General features: G+C 39.4%; 1 protein-coding gene across 5 annotated transcripts in view; it reads left to right on the plus strand.

Moving 5' to 3' along the window:
• The window catches only part of CABCOCO1 (ciliary associated calcium binding coiled-coil 1), a 158,255-nt gene that overhangs the window by 15,571 nt on the left and 125,426 nt on the right, over nucleotides 1–17,258 (plus strand). The gene's annotated exons all lie outside the window — the stretch shown is intronic.

Here is a 17,258-nt window from a genome sequence, read left to right on the forward strand (position 1 = left end):
CTTTTAGCATTATTTTTATCTAGTGTATACTAGTTCATGTAGAAAGAAATTATGTGCTTTCCCTGGGCTCTCTTGATATAGAATTTTATTCTGTGATAAAGACTGTTGTTATCAGTGCCTGTTGCTGAGTATACCTCATTAGATATTATCAGCTTCAAATACAGGAAACAACCTTTGCTCCTACTTATTTTCGTGGGAAAGATGATAGCACACAATGATTTCTAGGCATCAGCCTGCTTTTCTGACTATTTGGTCACACTGCATGCCTTAAAGAGATGGTTTTGATTAAAGGAGAATTGAAGTGTACATATCTAAGTGTGACCTATGGCATGGGGAAAAATAAACAAGAATTGAAACAAAGGGGTAGGACTTTCTAATTTATGTTATCCCCGAAAGCTGTATGGATAATTAGGGCTTTTTCAGAAATTGTATGTGGAAGTTGGTTTATATATAATGAAAATTTTTTAAATTAAAATTCTTTTAGTAATAGAAGAGATTAACTGGCTAGAAGTCGAGAGGAAGATTCTGTCACCTGTAAATGCAAGTCCTGAGCCATGCAATGCTGCCAAAATACCTCTGTGTTTAAAACACTCTTGATTTACACTTTCTAAGAGTTTGTATCTTCTGAATTTTATGCTGCTAGTTTGAAAAGAAGAAAGAAAAGATAGTAAAAATTAGAACCTTTACTGTTCTTATTTAATGTGCTAAGGACCCCTTCCTGTGCAGAGTGTTTGAGCTTATCAGTAGTACTATGGGGCCTTGCAGAAGAAACCTGCCTGTGGTGAGAACTGAGGTGAATGATCTCCTCTGTCTGGTGGCTGAGCTTAGGGAGGAAGCTGAAAGACTAAGGGTTATTAGGGAAAGTGAAAGGGAAATAGATGGGTGAAGTTTCACCCTTCCATCCCTGAGAGAAGCCCACCAGGCATCAGAGGACTCCCATGCCTCCCACTGTCAGGCAGGAGGAGGATACCTGGTGATGAAGGGGAGTGGAAATGGGTTCCTTCTCGGGGAGGTAAAAATTCCTCCTGACCCCCATCACCTGCCCAGATGCCACTCCAGAATAGGTATGAGGGCCTGGATCTAGAGGGACAGCCAGATGAGGTGGAAGAAAATGATCTGCCCAGTGAGCCTCCCAGTTACACTTCATCTCTCAGATGGATCACCAGCTCTGACATTAAAAATAAAAGAAGGGTAATTGTAGTGGGTGACTCCCTTCTGAGGGGAACAGAGGGCCCCACATGTCAACCAGACCCATCCCACAGGGAGGTCTGCTGCCTCCCTGGGGCCCAGGTACAGGATATCACTGAGAGACTCCCTGGGCTGATTCAGCCCTCTGATTATTACCCACTGCTGATACTCCAGGCTGGCAGCAATGAGATTGAAAAGAAGAGCACCAGGGCAATTAAAAGGGACTTTAGGGCACAAATCAGATGGATTTGTTTAATGTACACCAGAAATATTACTACCTGGAGAGCATGGGCTTCTCCTAACACTCAGAGTAAAGACACTGCTTCAGTTCCCCCCAGATCTCTCTGTTCACCATAGCATCCTGCTGTAATGTTACCACAGCATTTTTATGGTTTATTCCCTCCTCCGAGGAGAGATGAATGAGGCTCAATAGCAAGCCCTTTCTTATTTAAATAGATTTCATCAGACAGCATAAATTTACTCATGGATTAATATTTAATGGAAAATATTTGGTTTTCAAGAAACTTGGAGCAAAATGCCAGATTTCTGGACAAAAAGCTGCATACCAGTTGTTTTGCTTGTGCTACTGGAAATCTTCTGGTGATCTGATATCATTGCTCCAAGGAGCCTTGCAACCAGAGTTCATGATATTCCTGTCTTCATGCTGAATACTCTGAGAGGACTCTGAGGACTTCTAGGTAGTTCTTACCACAGTATGAGAAAGGAGCTAAAAAGTTCCTTTTGTCCTAAGTTGCTCCTAGTATAGTGCAGCATAAGGAACCATTAAAGATAGACAAACATATCCTCTTTTTCTCCCACATTAAAACCGTCCTCTCTGAATTAGTGATTTTTCACTTTAAAAAGTTACTTTTCAGATTGTTTTGTATCCACAAGAGTCTTTAAAATGCTAAACTTTCATACTTAATTGGAATTTAGATTTGGGAGAATTTTAAGCTCTAGTGGATTCTTGAGAAATAACACATTCTCAGCACTGAGACATGATGTCTGCTTTTCATGATTGCTTATCTGACCAGAACCTCCCATTCCTTGATGCTTATTTATAAGGACCCACACTAAATAACAGCCATCTTTTCTGTTCTGTGAAACAAGATGTCTTTTTACAGCTGTGAAACTGAGGGCCAAGAGGAATATCATTTGCCATGTCATGCAAAACTCAGTGGAAAGCTTGGCAAGAAAGATCTTGATCTGATCTGATCTGATCTGACTCACAATGCCTTCTACTTGCTCTTCCATGCACACTCCAAAAAAGAAAGACTACTCCTTCTCTCTAAGGAATAATGCTAGTAAAAGTTGGAAAAAAACACTCTATCCTCTACTATTTTCTTTCTCCCAAAGTTAATGTCTGGAGCCTTTTAGTGACTCCATATTGCCATCATCCACATGCAAAACCTCTCACTGTTCTAAGGTGGTAAGAAATGGGAGGAAATTGCAACCATAATTTCCCTATTAGAATGAAGGAACTCTGCCTTTGGCCAAGATCTTTTTACCCTCTTTCCCACTCAGAATTATATTTTTCTGGGAAATTTGCTTTTGAGTGCAATTGGCAGGAGGTTTTTTTGCCATTTGGTTCCTTTTCAAGCAGTGAGTCTCTGGGTACAGCCAGGCCCAAAGTCCTCAGTGTCTAATGAGCCTGTCCTAAGCTAATGCTTTGTGCCCTCCTGCCTCCAGCTCTGCAGCACTGATGTGCAGTCAGGTTAGGAAAGGTGACAGCATAGTTCTGTAACACAAGCAGAGCACTTCAATACAGGGCTCTTCTGTCTTTCTTTTGTGTTGGTAAAAATGTTCAAGTGAAGTTAGGACAAAAAAGAAGAGTGGTTCTATTAAAAGAAAAAAAAAATGTAAAGTGTTCCAATATCTTCCTAAGATTCGTCAAATGACCTGAAGGCAGATGATTGAAATGAGTGTGAAAGTAGCTGAATTGAGAGGTACTTATAAGATACAGAGAGAAAAATACTTCTGTGCATCAAAAAACCCCCAAAACTTATTTCCTTTGCTGGAAAATGTGCTGCAGTTTGGTTTTCAGATAGTACCTGATCAGGACCAGCTGTTGGGTGATGCAGGGGCTTGAGTAAAGAGTAACACATGAGCTGGGCTCTGTGGACATTCTGTGTCAGTAAGACACCTCTGAGTCACATCTCTTCTTTGGCTGATCATGAATGGGGGCGGGATAAGAATTTTCCTTCTGAGTTAAGTTAGAGTGATGACTAAAATGCCTTTCCTTCATCATCCACTACTGGCTACATCAGGCAGCAAGGAGCTGATATTCTCTCCATCCTTCTCCACATGGGGTGGTGAAGCTGTTGGAAGAACTGTTTTGGTTTTTTTTCCTTGGTGTTGATTTCCATCTTGAGAGTGGCAGAGGACTCACTGCTCTGGGTTTTGCTGTCAAACACACTGTGAGTTGTGATAGAAGCAACACAACTATTCTTGCTGATGTGCAGGTGTTGCTACCAGTGGAGCCTGTGTCAGAAGTTCCCCCTCAGTGAGTGCACTAACAGGATCTCCTTCCTTCATCTTGCTCTTTGATTTCATGGAACTGGTAGGAAGTTTTCTGTTCAGTTGCTGTTGCTGTGCCAGATTTAACTAACATTGGTTAGTGGGTGTCCAAGCTACTAGGGCAGGAAAATGGTGGCAGCAAGGGATGCAAATATTTGTATAGTATGATCACACAAGTCTTGTTTTCTTGTGCGTTCTTTTTCCTTTTTCTAAAGCCAAAATATTTCTGAATTTGGCATGAATTTCTGTAGCATTGGCCTCAAAGTTCAATTTCTTTGTCAAATCACCCATTAAAAGATTTTCTTTAAGTTCCATCCAGTAGCCTTGGTTACTCTTCAGTGTAGGCTGGTAAACAGTTTGGAGAAGAGTGGGTGTTTTTTTATTGCACCACTTAGACACACAGGTCATTTTATAGTGTAATTCAAAGAGTCTTTCATATCTCAGGATGGAGAAAATGGTACTAAGGCAGCAAGTATCTTAAAAGGAGACTCAGTGTCAGCTTCTGGTGCCTCTTGCAATTTATTATTATTATTATTATTATTATTATTATTATTATTATTATTGTTATTGTTATTACTTTGCTTAAACTGAAGAGGCATACCATAGGGCAGCATGGCAAGGAAATAGGACAAAGAATTTGTTGAATTGAAAATCTGCATCAGGATCACAATTGTATAGTGGAAACAAATCCTCCTTTGTTCTTACTTAGAATATGTGAACTGAATGATATTAAAGAGAATAAATATGGATCCAATAAACAGAAATACTACCTTTATTCAGTGTCTGGTAAATCTGTTAAATTCATTGTCAAGGAAGGTTACCTAGACTAATATTGCAGCAGAACACTTTAAAGGTGCTGAAAAATTTTATGACCAATAATACTTCTAACTCCTTAAGCTATGTGAAATCTCATGCTTCAAATTGTGCATTGATAGCAAACCACTTTTCACTGCTCTTTTCTTCCTCTACATCAGTGGCCAGAGTGTGGCTTCATGGTGCTTTCTGCAGTAAAGCACTAACTAGAGACAGGATTTTCAGGATGAAAATCTTACTGAAAGCAACTTGGTAGTTCATAGTTCCTGTGTATTTTACATGCACAAAAATTTAGCCATACTGTGAATTCTATTATAGCAACAGAGAAAGAAGTTTTTTTAAAATATGAGTTTAACATACAACTTTGTCAGGGTTGGCTTTCAACACAAATAGGAACAGCAACTGACTTTGTTGTAATTCATAAATCTAAGAACTGTTTGTCCTATGCTTGCTCATTTTAAGAGATTGAGTTGGTTTGTGGTCATGGTGTTAGCTGAGAAAAGGGTAACTTTGCAATGGATTTGACTCAGCTGCACTGGTTTACCTGAGGTGGATGAAGTGTTGTGTGAGGTATCTAATTTTCTCTAAGGTAGGCCAAGATTTTTTTTAGATGGGAGGCAGAATTTCACTTTGTTACCATTTCATAAGAAATTCAGTCAGCCTTGCTTTTCCCAGGACTAATTTAAATCTAATGTCCAGGATTTTTATTGTGTTTGTACAAATTCAATATGAAATTAAGTTTAAAAAACCCACAAGGGCGTAGAGCAATAAACAGGACTTCTCTTTGCAATTTATCACTGCTCTGCCCTGACTATCTGGACTGTTCGGTAGTTGGAATACCCACACAACCTGGTGGTCTGTTGATCTAATTAACCTGATCCCATCTCTTTCCCACCCTGCTTGGCAAGGAGTAGTTCCATGTCACGTAGAGCACACGAGAGCTGACGCTGCAGCAGCGCTCCTGGGAGAAGATGCCACTTTGGTTCCAAAGTATGGGTGCAGTAAGCAATATTCTTTGTTGCTCCCTTAAAGAGATGACTGTGTTTTAAATAATAAAACAACAATGCAAAGACTAGAGGGAAGAGCTGTCACAGCCTAATTGAAAGTTCGTTATGCTGCTTATACCATTATCATAAAACTCTTTATCATGTGTCTGTAAATGTGCAAATTAAAAACCCAGAGGTAATTTTGTATTTTATCTGCATTAAAAAAGATTGTGAAATTATCATCTCTTTCATAGTTAAATAACTTTAACCTGTATGGTGACCTTTGAATATGCAAATAACATAGCTTTGTTGGATGGAATACATTTTGTTAATTGTAACACGATAAGTGGAGAAAATCTGAAGAAAACAGGAATTCATTTTGAAGTAATCATAGTGGAAGGTTTATGAGATAAGGAAAAAGGAAACATTTTATATTTATGTGCAGGCTCAGAAGAATGATTGTCTACTAGTGTTCAAATCTGTGACTCTGCAGCTGTAATCAAAACCAGCAGGAGAATTTCTAACTTACATCACCAGCAGCAAACTTGGTGAATACATAATGCATGCCTAGAGACTTGAAGAATTTCAATAGGCTCTTAGGTAACAGGGCTTTTTCTTATTTTTTCTTTTTTTTTTTTTTTTCTTTTTCTCATTTTGTAAGGCATCTTTGAAAAAACTTGATGCTGTGACCATGAAACTGAGTAATAATTAAACATTTTTTCTGCAGGTCAGAATGATCATTTTCACATAAAGAGGGGAGAGAATGTAATGAACACACGGAAAGAATTAGTTGCTCTTAGGCATAGTACAAGTTGGTTTTGAACAAATCTGTCTTGTCTCTTGTGCAGACAAGCATGCTGCCATGCTGTCTCCAGGCCTGCTCCCTTCCCCTGTGCATGTGTGCTCAGGGACATTTTCAGAGTCACAGAATCATACAGATTTTGAGTGAGCATGTCTTGATTTGGTCATCTCTGGAATGAAGTGGGTCTTCATTTCCCTTTACACCTGTGACCTGGACTGGAAATGCTAGTTTACCTCTCCAGAGGTCTCCTGTGGGAGTCATGAGGTGCTATACTGCTGTAACCATTCTGGAGTGCACCCACACCCCACATACATTTACACACCCAAAAGCAGCAAAGTTTAAGCAAATTTCACCACTGATCTCAACAGGAACAGTTGCAAACTCTCCATGTTATTTATGGCTGACTTGCAAGCAAAGGTTTGGAAAGAGCTGGTAATAAGGTCTGCAGAATACAAAGTTTTAAGCAAGGGATCCTGGCTTGAAGGTGCACTTGGTATTTAAGGCAGAGGAGGCCTGTACTCCTTGCTCACTTATTGCTGCACCCCCATGCACTGCCAGAGGAGCTATTCATGACCAGGCAGAGCAGACCTCAGTGTTACTGTAATAATGGTGATTCTTTAAGCAGCTTGATTTCTGTTGGATTATATATAAGAAAGAATGACAGAATCAAATTCCAGCTGTAAATCTGGGTGAATTCCATTAATGTCTTTTTAAAAGCATTTACTTATTTTCATAATTTCCATATTAACAAATGTAAATTACAGTCAAGTCTTTCTTTCATCTCTCATTTACTTTTCTGAGTGTATCTATTCTCCACTGAGCTCTACCATGACTGATTCAGATTCAGTGCTTTGAGGCTGAACTGTTTGTTTTGCAATTCTGCTGCATAAATCAGAAGATAACCTCCTTTGCTTTTGTCTCACTGGATCCTGCAAAACTGGCTCTTTCTCACAGTAGATCTTTCTGATTACTGCTTACTCTGTAAGTTTTGACAGGAAGTTAGACAGACTTGGAATTAAGATTCCAAGGGGCTGCAAGCACGCTATGTTTTGACTACTGCATATGGATATTTTTAAAGGCTGAAAACTATGCTGTCAGTCAAAAATACATCATATTAGCAAAATGTGGTTTCACTGGCTAAAGTGCGAAGGGCTTTATCAAGGGGCATGGACATTTTAAACTAAGAAAATCTCGAAAGACAGGGTTAGTCGAAGTGTCTCAAAAGAGCTGGCAGCAATGTAAATAATTCTTGAGGATATTTTGTTGTAAACATTTTTTATAACATTCATATGCTCGACGCCATAAAGAGAAACCTCTTAGGTTGTTATGTACCAAGAAGTGCAATAAAGTATATGAAGGAAGAGAAAATTGAATTTTAACATGTAGTTAAGTTATGGACCACTGGTTGAAACAGTCTCATATTTGCTCCTGCCTTGGTAATGCTTCATGCAGAAACTTCAAAGCTGCCATCATGCAAGTCACAGCAGTTGAATTTTCCCACAAACTCCTTCCAGAGTTTTCATTCTGGAGTTCAGTGCATCTGTTGTTATCTGGTTTTTGTAGGCATCCAAATCATAACAATATATTGAAGAACTTGGGGCAAATTCAAGTGTAGGCCAGACTTAGTTCCTTTCATTCATGGAGTGCAACTCATTCTTGACATTAGCTCAGAGTTGAAATCAATGGGAATTGCTTAGTTCACACATTTCCTACTAAATTAAATCTCTTAGAAATTATGAAAATATCAAGGCCTTGAGGACTGCTGACACAGAACAGCAAATTATCACCCTTGGAAACTCTCTGGGCCTCCATGTGTTGGGAAGCTCCTGGGACACCACAGCTCCAACACCTATCCTGGGGCTGTAGGGGAGAATACTGTTTTACACTGGCCAGAAACATGCCAGGAACTACTCTGTGTGCCTAACTCCACAGATGTTCACGTTCAACTGCCTGCAAGTGTTTGGGGCATTATTTAATTCATTACTGCACTTCAGTGTAGCCATACAGGGCCAAAGAACTTCCATGACAAGGCATAATCCAGCAACCCATCCACTGCTTTATGCACTCCTGGGAGTACAAGCAGAGTTGTCTGGGCAAGAGGAAGCTGCAGGGGTTTCATGTGGTCTGAACTAGGATCCTGCAGGCATCTGCCTCAGGAACCCTTAATGGAAATTTATTTGCTGCGCCGGAAAAAGCTTTGTTAGATAAGTACCTCTGTGTCTTATCTTGTATTTCAGCTTCCTTGGCAAAAAAAAAGGTGATTGCAAAAGTGATTGTGGTGGTGTTTGGATTACTGGTAATGGAAAAGAACTTCTGTGTAGTTTTATTTATTTTTGTGTTGCAAAGATAGAAGACTGCAAAAGTTGGAAACATGAGCAGAATAGTAAAAAACATGTTGCTACTGGATTCTAGGGAGTATTCATATGCCAAAAGCTCATTTGTGCTCTCATACTGATAAAAGACTTATCCCAACAGGAAAGTCAAAGTGCAGACATACAAATCTAAAAAAACTGAATTCACTAATGTTTCTACCTGCTGATTTCCAGACATGTTGAGGGAGAAAGTCAGCTGGGCCAGAGGAGGAATCTGTCCTAAGAACATATGAATGATTCAGTTGCCTATAACATTCACTTGCTCTGACTTTCTACTAGCAATAAATAAGAATATACCTGAGGAAATCTGTTTATTGTTGCTGTTCCTAAAATGGAGCTGAGCTGCTGAGGACAGAAATGTAAGTGACAACTTCCCACACATCTTCCTGTTTCCTCTGTTACCAAAGAAAGCCAGACCTCATTTAATCATATCTACTTGACTATTCTCATCCATTAGAGTTAAAAAAAAAAAAAAAAAGCAATGCTATCCTATGGGAAACCAGGGTTATCTCTTCGCAGAAGCTCCATTCCATCAGTGGGCTCATTTGCCTTTTCACAACATAAGAGCTCATTGTACCTCTGAAAATGCAATGTTTTAATATTTGCCATTAATAGGTATAAAAGTGTAGTCGTACGTTAACAACTCCGGTGACAGAACTGAGAAGCAAACATGCTCGTCTTATGCCGAAAGGCTGCATTAAAAATAGGAACAGATTATTACAGAAACTTAATAGAAAAAATCTTTCCCACCACCATATGGTTGTGATATAACACAAAGTGTTTTCCTGCCAAGATATCACATTACAATGGCAGGCTGCCAGTAGCTTCTCTCTGCCTCACTTAAACAACAAAAATATCCAAAAATAATTCTTTGGCTAAATGAGGCTGTTGCTTATAAACATATACTATTGGCTGGTACTCAATCTACATCTCAGTTTCAGCAGAGGCAGTCCATTTCACTGTGTTTTATTCAGAAGAGTACTGGAAAATAGTTTATCCAGCTCAGATGCTCTAGGACGTTTCTTTCAGGTCTTACATGGCTGCAGTCATCTATTCTGATTTCTAGTTCCTTCTTGAACTAATTTTGATAGTGATGTAAATTTCAAGTCATCCTGGTCATCCCTCCTTGTCTCTACATTAATACCTGTGCAGCTTGAAGAGGTGTGAGGTCATTATTTTCCAGACAGTTTGGTATGGTTCATTTGTTCAGTAGAGTTCAGACTCAGAAAAGCCTGCTGAACTGGACCTTGTCTCTGGCATAACATGCATTGGTCATGGCATCTGTAGTAGCTTCTTAAGGCTACTTCATGTGGTTAATACATGTGGCATCAAATTGTACTTTCTGTGTGTTAAAATGAGGAGGCTGGGAACCTTCTTTCTTTCTTAATATCTACAAGTAAAAATAATATTTTAATCACACATCCTAAGGTAGTCACTAATATCCCCAGCACCACAATGCATGGCAAAACGGAGATACTCCTTCCTTACCCAGCAATTTCCCACAGTGGTGCTGGTGTGTGTTCAGGAACCATTAGATCTTTGTAACCACTGGTATCTGTTCCTCTACCTGAAATAGTCACCTCTAGGAAATGCACCTGTTAGCCCTTACCTCAAGTCTTTAATGAGGTTGTATGTTCAGCCACATCCTCAGATGAGATAAATTGTTACAGCTTTTTGTGGCCTTTTCACAGACATCTCCAATTTTCTACTTCTCAACTGTGTCTATCTCTACTAAGTAAAATGCTGTTAGAACTAGTTACTTTGTGACCTGAAAGCACATCATCAGTACCACAGGACATCTGACTTCATTGCTGTTCTTTCTGTCTTTATCTGCACCTTTGTTTCTGTGCAGTTCCCTGGAGATCATGGATATGTATCAAACCAAATAACTGTCCTTCAGGGGGCAAAACAATATTTGAAAAATAATGAACAATTTGTCTTTTGGAAAAAATATTTCTTACTGTGTGTGCTTGCTGAGCTTTCAGCCATGTTGAGCATAAGGGTCCTATTTTTCTTACTGTCCTCATTTCCAAATCAGTGAGAAACTGAGTGCAGCCCAAAGAGATGCTCATATTGCACTACCAATAATTTTCCTCAGTTTCATCTGTGTTAGTATTAGTCACAGGTAATTTCATTTTGTGTGGACAGACTAATGTGATTAGCCACATTTAGATTTATATGTATGCTGACTTGAGCTGCATTACAGAGCTGGTTTTCAGGTGCAAATGGTATGGTGGTTGATGTAATCTCATGTTCTAAATGAGATAAGTGTCTTATCGTGACACTTTGCTGCTTTTACTAATAACTACATTGCTTTTTTTGTTCAGCTCATTTAGATTAAGATTGTTCACATGTTCTTTTTCTCAGACAACTAATGATGGAAACCTTTGGAAAGCAATTAATGAGTCATTTTGGATATCGTACAAATCTTTGACAGTCACCTTGAGCAAATCAAGAATGATACATGGAATGATAGACAGAGGTCCCCATGGCTGTCAGCTAACATGAGGGGTTGCCATTTTCTTGCTGCAAAGAATTTGAGGAAGGTGTGTAACCATTATGATTGGCTGTGAGTTGTAACAGGTCTGTCATGCTCTGAAAACCTCTGAAGTAGTCTCCATTTATCATTGCTCTGCCGTGCTTCACACTGGATCCTGTAGCCTCCTAACAAGTGAACCAAGAGGTGCAGAGACTGATGTGTCTGGCTCCCAGGCTCTCCCCCAGGCTCTCTCCATTTGGTCACCTGGCTCTGCAGTGGAGAAGATGCAGTTACCATTGTGTACAGCTCTTCAGCAAGCATTTATGCTGGCATGCTTGTAACAGGTTGGAAGACTGCTTGCTTCTAGAGGCTCAGGAGAAGGAATAACAACACTTTTTTTAATTGCACTTGTAGTTTACTGAACACTGGGGGCCCAGGCCTAGACTTGGTCTTCTACGATAACAGCACCAGCTGTCACAGAGACACTGAGGGTGTTAGACAAAGTGCTAAATCTTGGTTCAGTAAATTGCAAGACAAAGAAATTTTTTTAGATTAAGCACAATAAGTGACAGATTAATTTCTTGAAACTCAAATGTATGAAGAAATTGACCAAAAATCTGTAGCCTCCGAATGAAGTTTTCTATTTGCAGAGATGAATAAAGATAATTATAATATCAAGTCTGTCAGAACCGGAGAAGTTGGTGGCTGAGACACACAACACCCTGTTCTTTATATAATTACTGACTGTCAGAAATTATCATTGATCTTTAGCAAAACTCATGTTTACCCAAACATGAGGGTCCAATTGACATGCTGTTGTAGTCATAGGGCAGCACGAATAGGAAACTGTCCACTACTGACTATTCTGGACCTATGGCCTGACAGCTGTGTTTGTGCTCTTCATATCCAGCCTCTATTATCTTCCTTTCATTGTGGCTGAAAATATGAATACAGACAAATAGAAAACTAGATGAATCACTTGATACTCAGGCATCTATGGAGCCCTAAAGAACTTTCTATCTTGTAAAAATTGCCAAAGAAAAGTGGGGACTGTAAGTCACTGTAGATAAAAAATCTCCCAAGTCTCAGACCTGTCTCTAAAATGGTGATTTAATGCAATTTCTTTTCTTCTGCTCACAAGCCAAATACAGCAGTACTAGTTATTCCTTGTTAATCCTTTTTCCAGATGTACTTGAATGCTGTCAGAGCCCAAAGTGGATGAGGCCAAAGAGGTCTTCATTGTCATTACCATGTGGGATCCCTATCCTCTTTGCTTTTAAGGAAATAGAGAGATGTGGGAAAAAAATTGAAAACTGGCAGAGGTGCAGTTTTCTACTTGGGGAAAGGATTCATCTCTCTTTGGTCAGTTCTCAATCAATTCTCTCATCAGCGTCTCACAGTCTCTAGTTCCAGCTGTGAGCAGTTATTTTGAATAGACTTGTTCCTCTTAAACCAGGAAAAAATTCAGCCACTGCTGCTGTTGTCCTTCCTGGGACACTTTCCAAGTGCCGGCAAATCTGAGGAGGTTTCTGCTGTTTTGTTCTTTATGCACTGGACAGAGATAGCCTTGGATAATCTTCCTGTCATATTGTGGGAGTCAGCAACAGAGAAAAGAGAGCTTCAAGTCAGAAATGATCCACTAAATGCAAGTTCAACAGTTAAATATAGAAATAGTTTCCTGATCTGGCTCTTTCCAGTTAGGTTATGTGAATTGTCATTCATCAGGCAGTAAGGCAACACAGCTGAGTTTATGCAGCAACACACATAAACTATTTTCCCCTGCCTTTACTGCTTGGTTTTCTGCTGAATTCAGTCAAAGAGCTGCCACCAGGTGAGCTCCAGGAGTTGCAAGGAGGAAGGGAGGGACTTGGTGAACTGGCAGCTTGGAGGGTATAAACTTCCTGTGGCAGGTGGGGAATTAGATTAGGCCAAATGCTTATGTGTCTGTATGTATTATTGGGCTCTTAGATATGAAGTGGACCACCCTGAAGAGAACATTTTCACTTCTCCTGCATTGATAATGCAATTGTGAATTCAGAAGCTGGTTATTTTGTAAAGTTTTCCTATGCCTTTGGTCAAGGCAGGCTTGGAAATGTGTCAATCATAATGTGTCTAATCCCACAGTAAGGAGAAGGGAAGACCAAGCAGTAACTCACCATTTTCTAAGTTGGCCGATTTAGGAGGATTCATTTGTGTCTTGAATGCAGCTGAGAGGAAGGTAACCACTTCTAATGGGATATTGTCCTTTTTGAGTCTCCTGAAGGTTTCTCATTCACAGGACGATTGAAAGCAAGGGTATCGTAAGTACAAATGATGAATCCTACCTGTCTTTTCAACATGGAAGGTTTGTGGTGTGACAAGGTGCATGTTATTCCATGGCTGTGCAAAATTGTGTCAAAGCTGTTACAGAAGGCATTTGATTATGGTAACACTGCGGTTGGCCAGGATCTCTGCCTGCCCCAGAGTAAGATGTAAAGGCATGCCCTGTTTCTAAGTGAGCACCCTTCTACTCTCCCTGCTTCCCTCCCTATGCCTACAGCCTCATTGCACTAGTTTTGTGTCTAAGCAAAGCACTTACAAATGGCATTTAATTTTATCTGAAATGTTAATAAGTTTTTGAAGAAGACATGGCCCCTCACTGTTTCCTTGAAATGTGCAGGCAGAGGGTTTACCTGCATGTTTCTGTATGTAGCTGAGTGAACCTCCCTGTGGTGATATCCCCTTTTCCATGTTCTTGTGACTCTGCTTCTCCTAACAAAGCAGTATTTCCAGTTACAGTAGCACTGCATTCCACCAGGACAAAGGTGCCTATGCAGCTTCTGTTCCCTTTAACTAGTGTTCCCAACTGCAGGGAGATACAGTGGGATTTACTCACTTTTATTTTCATGCTTTTTATAGTTTGAGACCTATCATTCAGAAAAGAGATCCTTGTCCATGCAGCTCCTTGGAACCAAATCTGTGTAGGAGCAAAGAGATGAAAGTAATCTTGCAGGACAAAGAAGAGAGGTAGAATGAAGAAAATTAACTACTCTTGCTGCCATTATGACTCAGTGAAGGGCTTTTAATCTTCATTTTTAATATTTTTTTAAGCATTTGTGCAGTGCAAGATCTTTCCATTAAACTGTTAAATGTGACCCATCCTAGGATAAATCTCTTCATGCTCTAAATTGAGTGTAATGTTTAATATTGTCTTTGCTTCTGCTTAGACCACTGATCTTTCAAGGTGCTTGTGGCCCACATGGTAAAACTGTGGGCTATCTCTTGTGGTTTTGGGTTGTTAATTGGTGATCTGGTTTGGTTTTTCTAGAGACAGCGAGGACAGTATAAATCTGAGGTAAGGAAGTAGTGCAAGCAGAAGCAATTGTTTCTGATGACAATACAGTAACCAGAAAAGAGCCTGAAGTCTATAAATAGGACATTACAAAATAGAAATTAGATAATGGGAGGATAGGGAGTGTAAAACATGAAAAGTGGAGAGCTTATGGTGTTTTGTAATCACAGAACACACTCTGTCGTGGCTGTACTGTCTTTGAGATCCAAGAGTGGCTGATATGCTTCAGACCTTTTAAGATCTAACCATTCTGTGGAGAAAATACTGCTTTTTCTAGTTCCTAGTAGGCACCAGTTTTCTCAGTGAAGTACAATGAAGTTGCTTTTCTGAAAAGGCTTGGTTTTGAACATCTGTTGAAACCACAGTGCCAGGCCCTTTAAATAGCAAAATGGAAATTTGCTGAAATTTGTTATTGGAAACACTTCCATGGAAAAGCCACTTCTCAAGAAGTAGCTTAGATGTGTACTCAGTTCCTGTTGTGTTTCTTTACAGGCCACATGTTTTTTCCATTTTCACTGCTCTAAAGAGAATCTTGGCTGCAGATGTGGCTAAAAGGACAATTTGCTCCAATAAAGTTTTGTCTAGGATGTGCAGTATGGAAGTAGACACAAAAATATTTGGTGCAAATTAAAATGTCATCAGCTGAAGACTCTTTTTAAAGGCGGTATTAAATGAAGCGCTTCATGTATGGTATTCCATCTACAGACACAGACCTTTAAAACACAAACCTCAAGTTTTTCTGGAAGAAGAGAAATCTTCCTTTCTATGTCCTTCTTAATTTCAGAAGGACATTATTTCCTGTACCCAGCTAACAAACTGAAGGGAAGTACTAGAACTTCTTAACTACGATATTGGTGTGTTAGTTAAGTAGTATTTTCTGAGGAATTGCTCTGTGGCTTTAAGGACCTCAGCAAACTTCCAAGAGGTGAGAATAAAAACTTTTCCAAGTCTAGTTTTATGATGTTGACTGTGTCTAGGCCAGTTTACCTCTTGTGCTTCATGCCCTTTTTCTGCAGTGGAAAAAGTGATGTAGCTGGTCCTTTTAAATAAGGAAATGGACTTGAAATCATTTGATGAGTGAGCTGTTGAGGTAACACAGTCAGGAAGAAACAAAGAGCTCTTTTAAACAGCCTACTTGTCCAATTGTGAATCCTTTCCTGAGTCCTAGAAAACTGTATCCAAACACAGTCTTAATTTCAAGTGGTTCAATGTTGACTACTGTGACGCAATAAGCTGCAGGCAGAATATGAAGGTTGAGTGTCTTCTCCAGAAGCAGCCCAGCCTCTTAGCATGCTCCTTCATCATGGTATGTGTAGGGTAAGCAGCTCACTAGGCAGCCCCTCTAATTTAACAGCTTTTCCTTTGTGCAGTGCTGGATATTGGGATTTCTATCTGCATGTTTATCCATTACCTCAGTGTTTGCTTGGCCTGTGATAGACAACTATCATTTAACTTTCCAGCCTTTACAAGATTTGCCTAAGCTTATCATCTTGTGATGTATGATCTCTATTTATTCAATTCTTCTCATATTTCAAAGGCATTGTCCCACTTCAAAGATCTCTTTTAAACCTACATGTTATTGTGGGTTATACTTACTACTTCTTTTAATTGTAATCTACCTGTGAGGTTTTGGGGTATGTCTCTGTTACTACAGTGAAGCTCAGAGCCTTCTGATATAGGAATTAGTGTTTCTTTCTAAAGTAGCTTTAGAGTCAGTAATATTATACGAGTGAAAATACACTTGCATCTGAATCCTGCGGAATAGATGCCCTGTACCTTTAGTCATATCAGCTTTCAGTTCTCAGCATTGTTCATTTGGAAAAAGAGCACCAAAATCTAAACATATCTTGGGTGCATCTATTTGTCAGAAATATCCTCTTGTAACTTCACACCATATATGTATGGATTCTAGAAGTTAGTAGGGGCTTCAAAGTATCCTTAGACCCCTGCATTCATGTGTGGCTGCTTCTCCCACCTGAAGTTGTCCCCATGCTAATTTAGGCTTCTCTCACAGCCATGTTTTTTAACAGGTTCATGCTACAATCATTGGCCCATCTTCGGTTTTAGTGAGCTTTAATTTGTCTCCCTATGCAACCATGGCATCTCTTCCTGTCTGAGCTATGGCAGGGAAGTGCCCGCCTCTGTAGGGCTTAGGTTTTTCCTCAGCATTTGTTCTATTACTTGAAAAAGGATAATATCTTGAAGAGGTGTTGGGGAAAAATTAAAAATGCAAAACATAAGGCGATGGAATTGTGATAAATATTTTATGGAAGGCACATGTATTTTCTCTGTGTATTTCATAATGATGATTTGGATCAATTATTTTCAAACCTTTAGAAGAACCCTGTGCTCCTATTACAGTATTCTGTATTTTGAGAGTGGATTTTTATGCCTGTTCTCTGTGTCAGCAGAGTTACTGAGTATTGTGCTCGAAGGGAACACATTCATTGTAATCAGACTACTGCAGTGTATTGCTATTCTCTGAAAGCAATATTAGTATGAATTGATGGTGGTATAAGGGAGAGTACTCTCTAACCCCATTAGTTTAAACTTGGAGGAAGGTAATCAAAAGGAGATGCAGTAGTGAAATCTTAGTTTCATTATACATGATTTCAAATAAAGAACTGCAGAATTGCTGCTTGATTTGTTTGAATGTTTGTGGATTGCTCTAACCTGGCATTTATTATTGTCAGTTAAGAATTCCCAACCCATCTTTTACAACCACCACTACATTTTAACTCATTTTATTCTTGTCACCCTGTCCTTCTCA

This window comes from Zosterops lateralis, assembly GCF_965231275.1.
Source record: "Zosterops lateralis genome assembly, chromosome: 8".
Lineage (NCBI taxonomy): Eukaryota > Metazoa > Chordata > Aves > Passeriformes > Zosteropidae > Zosterops > Zosterops lateralis.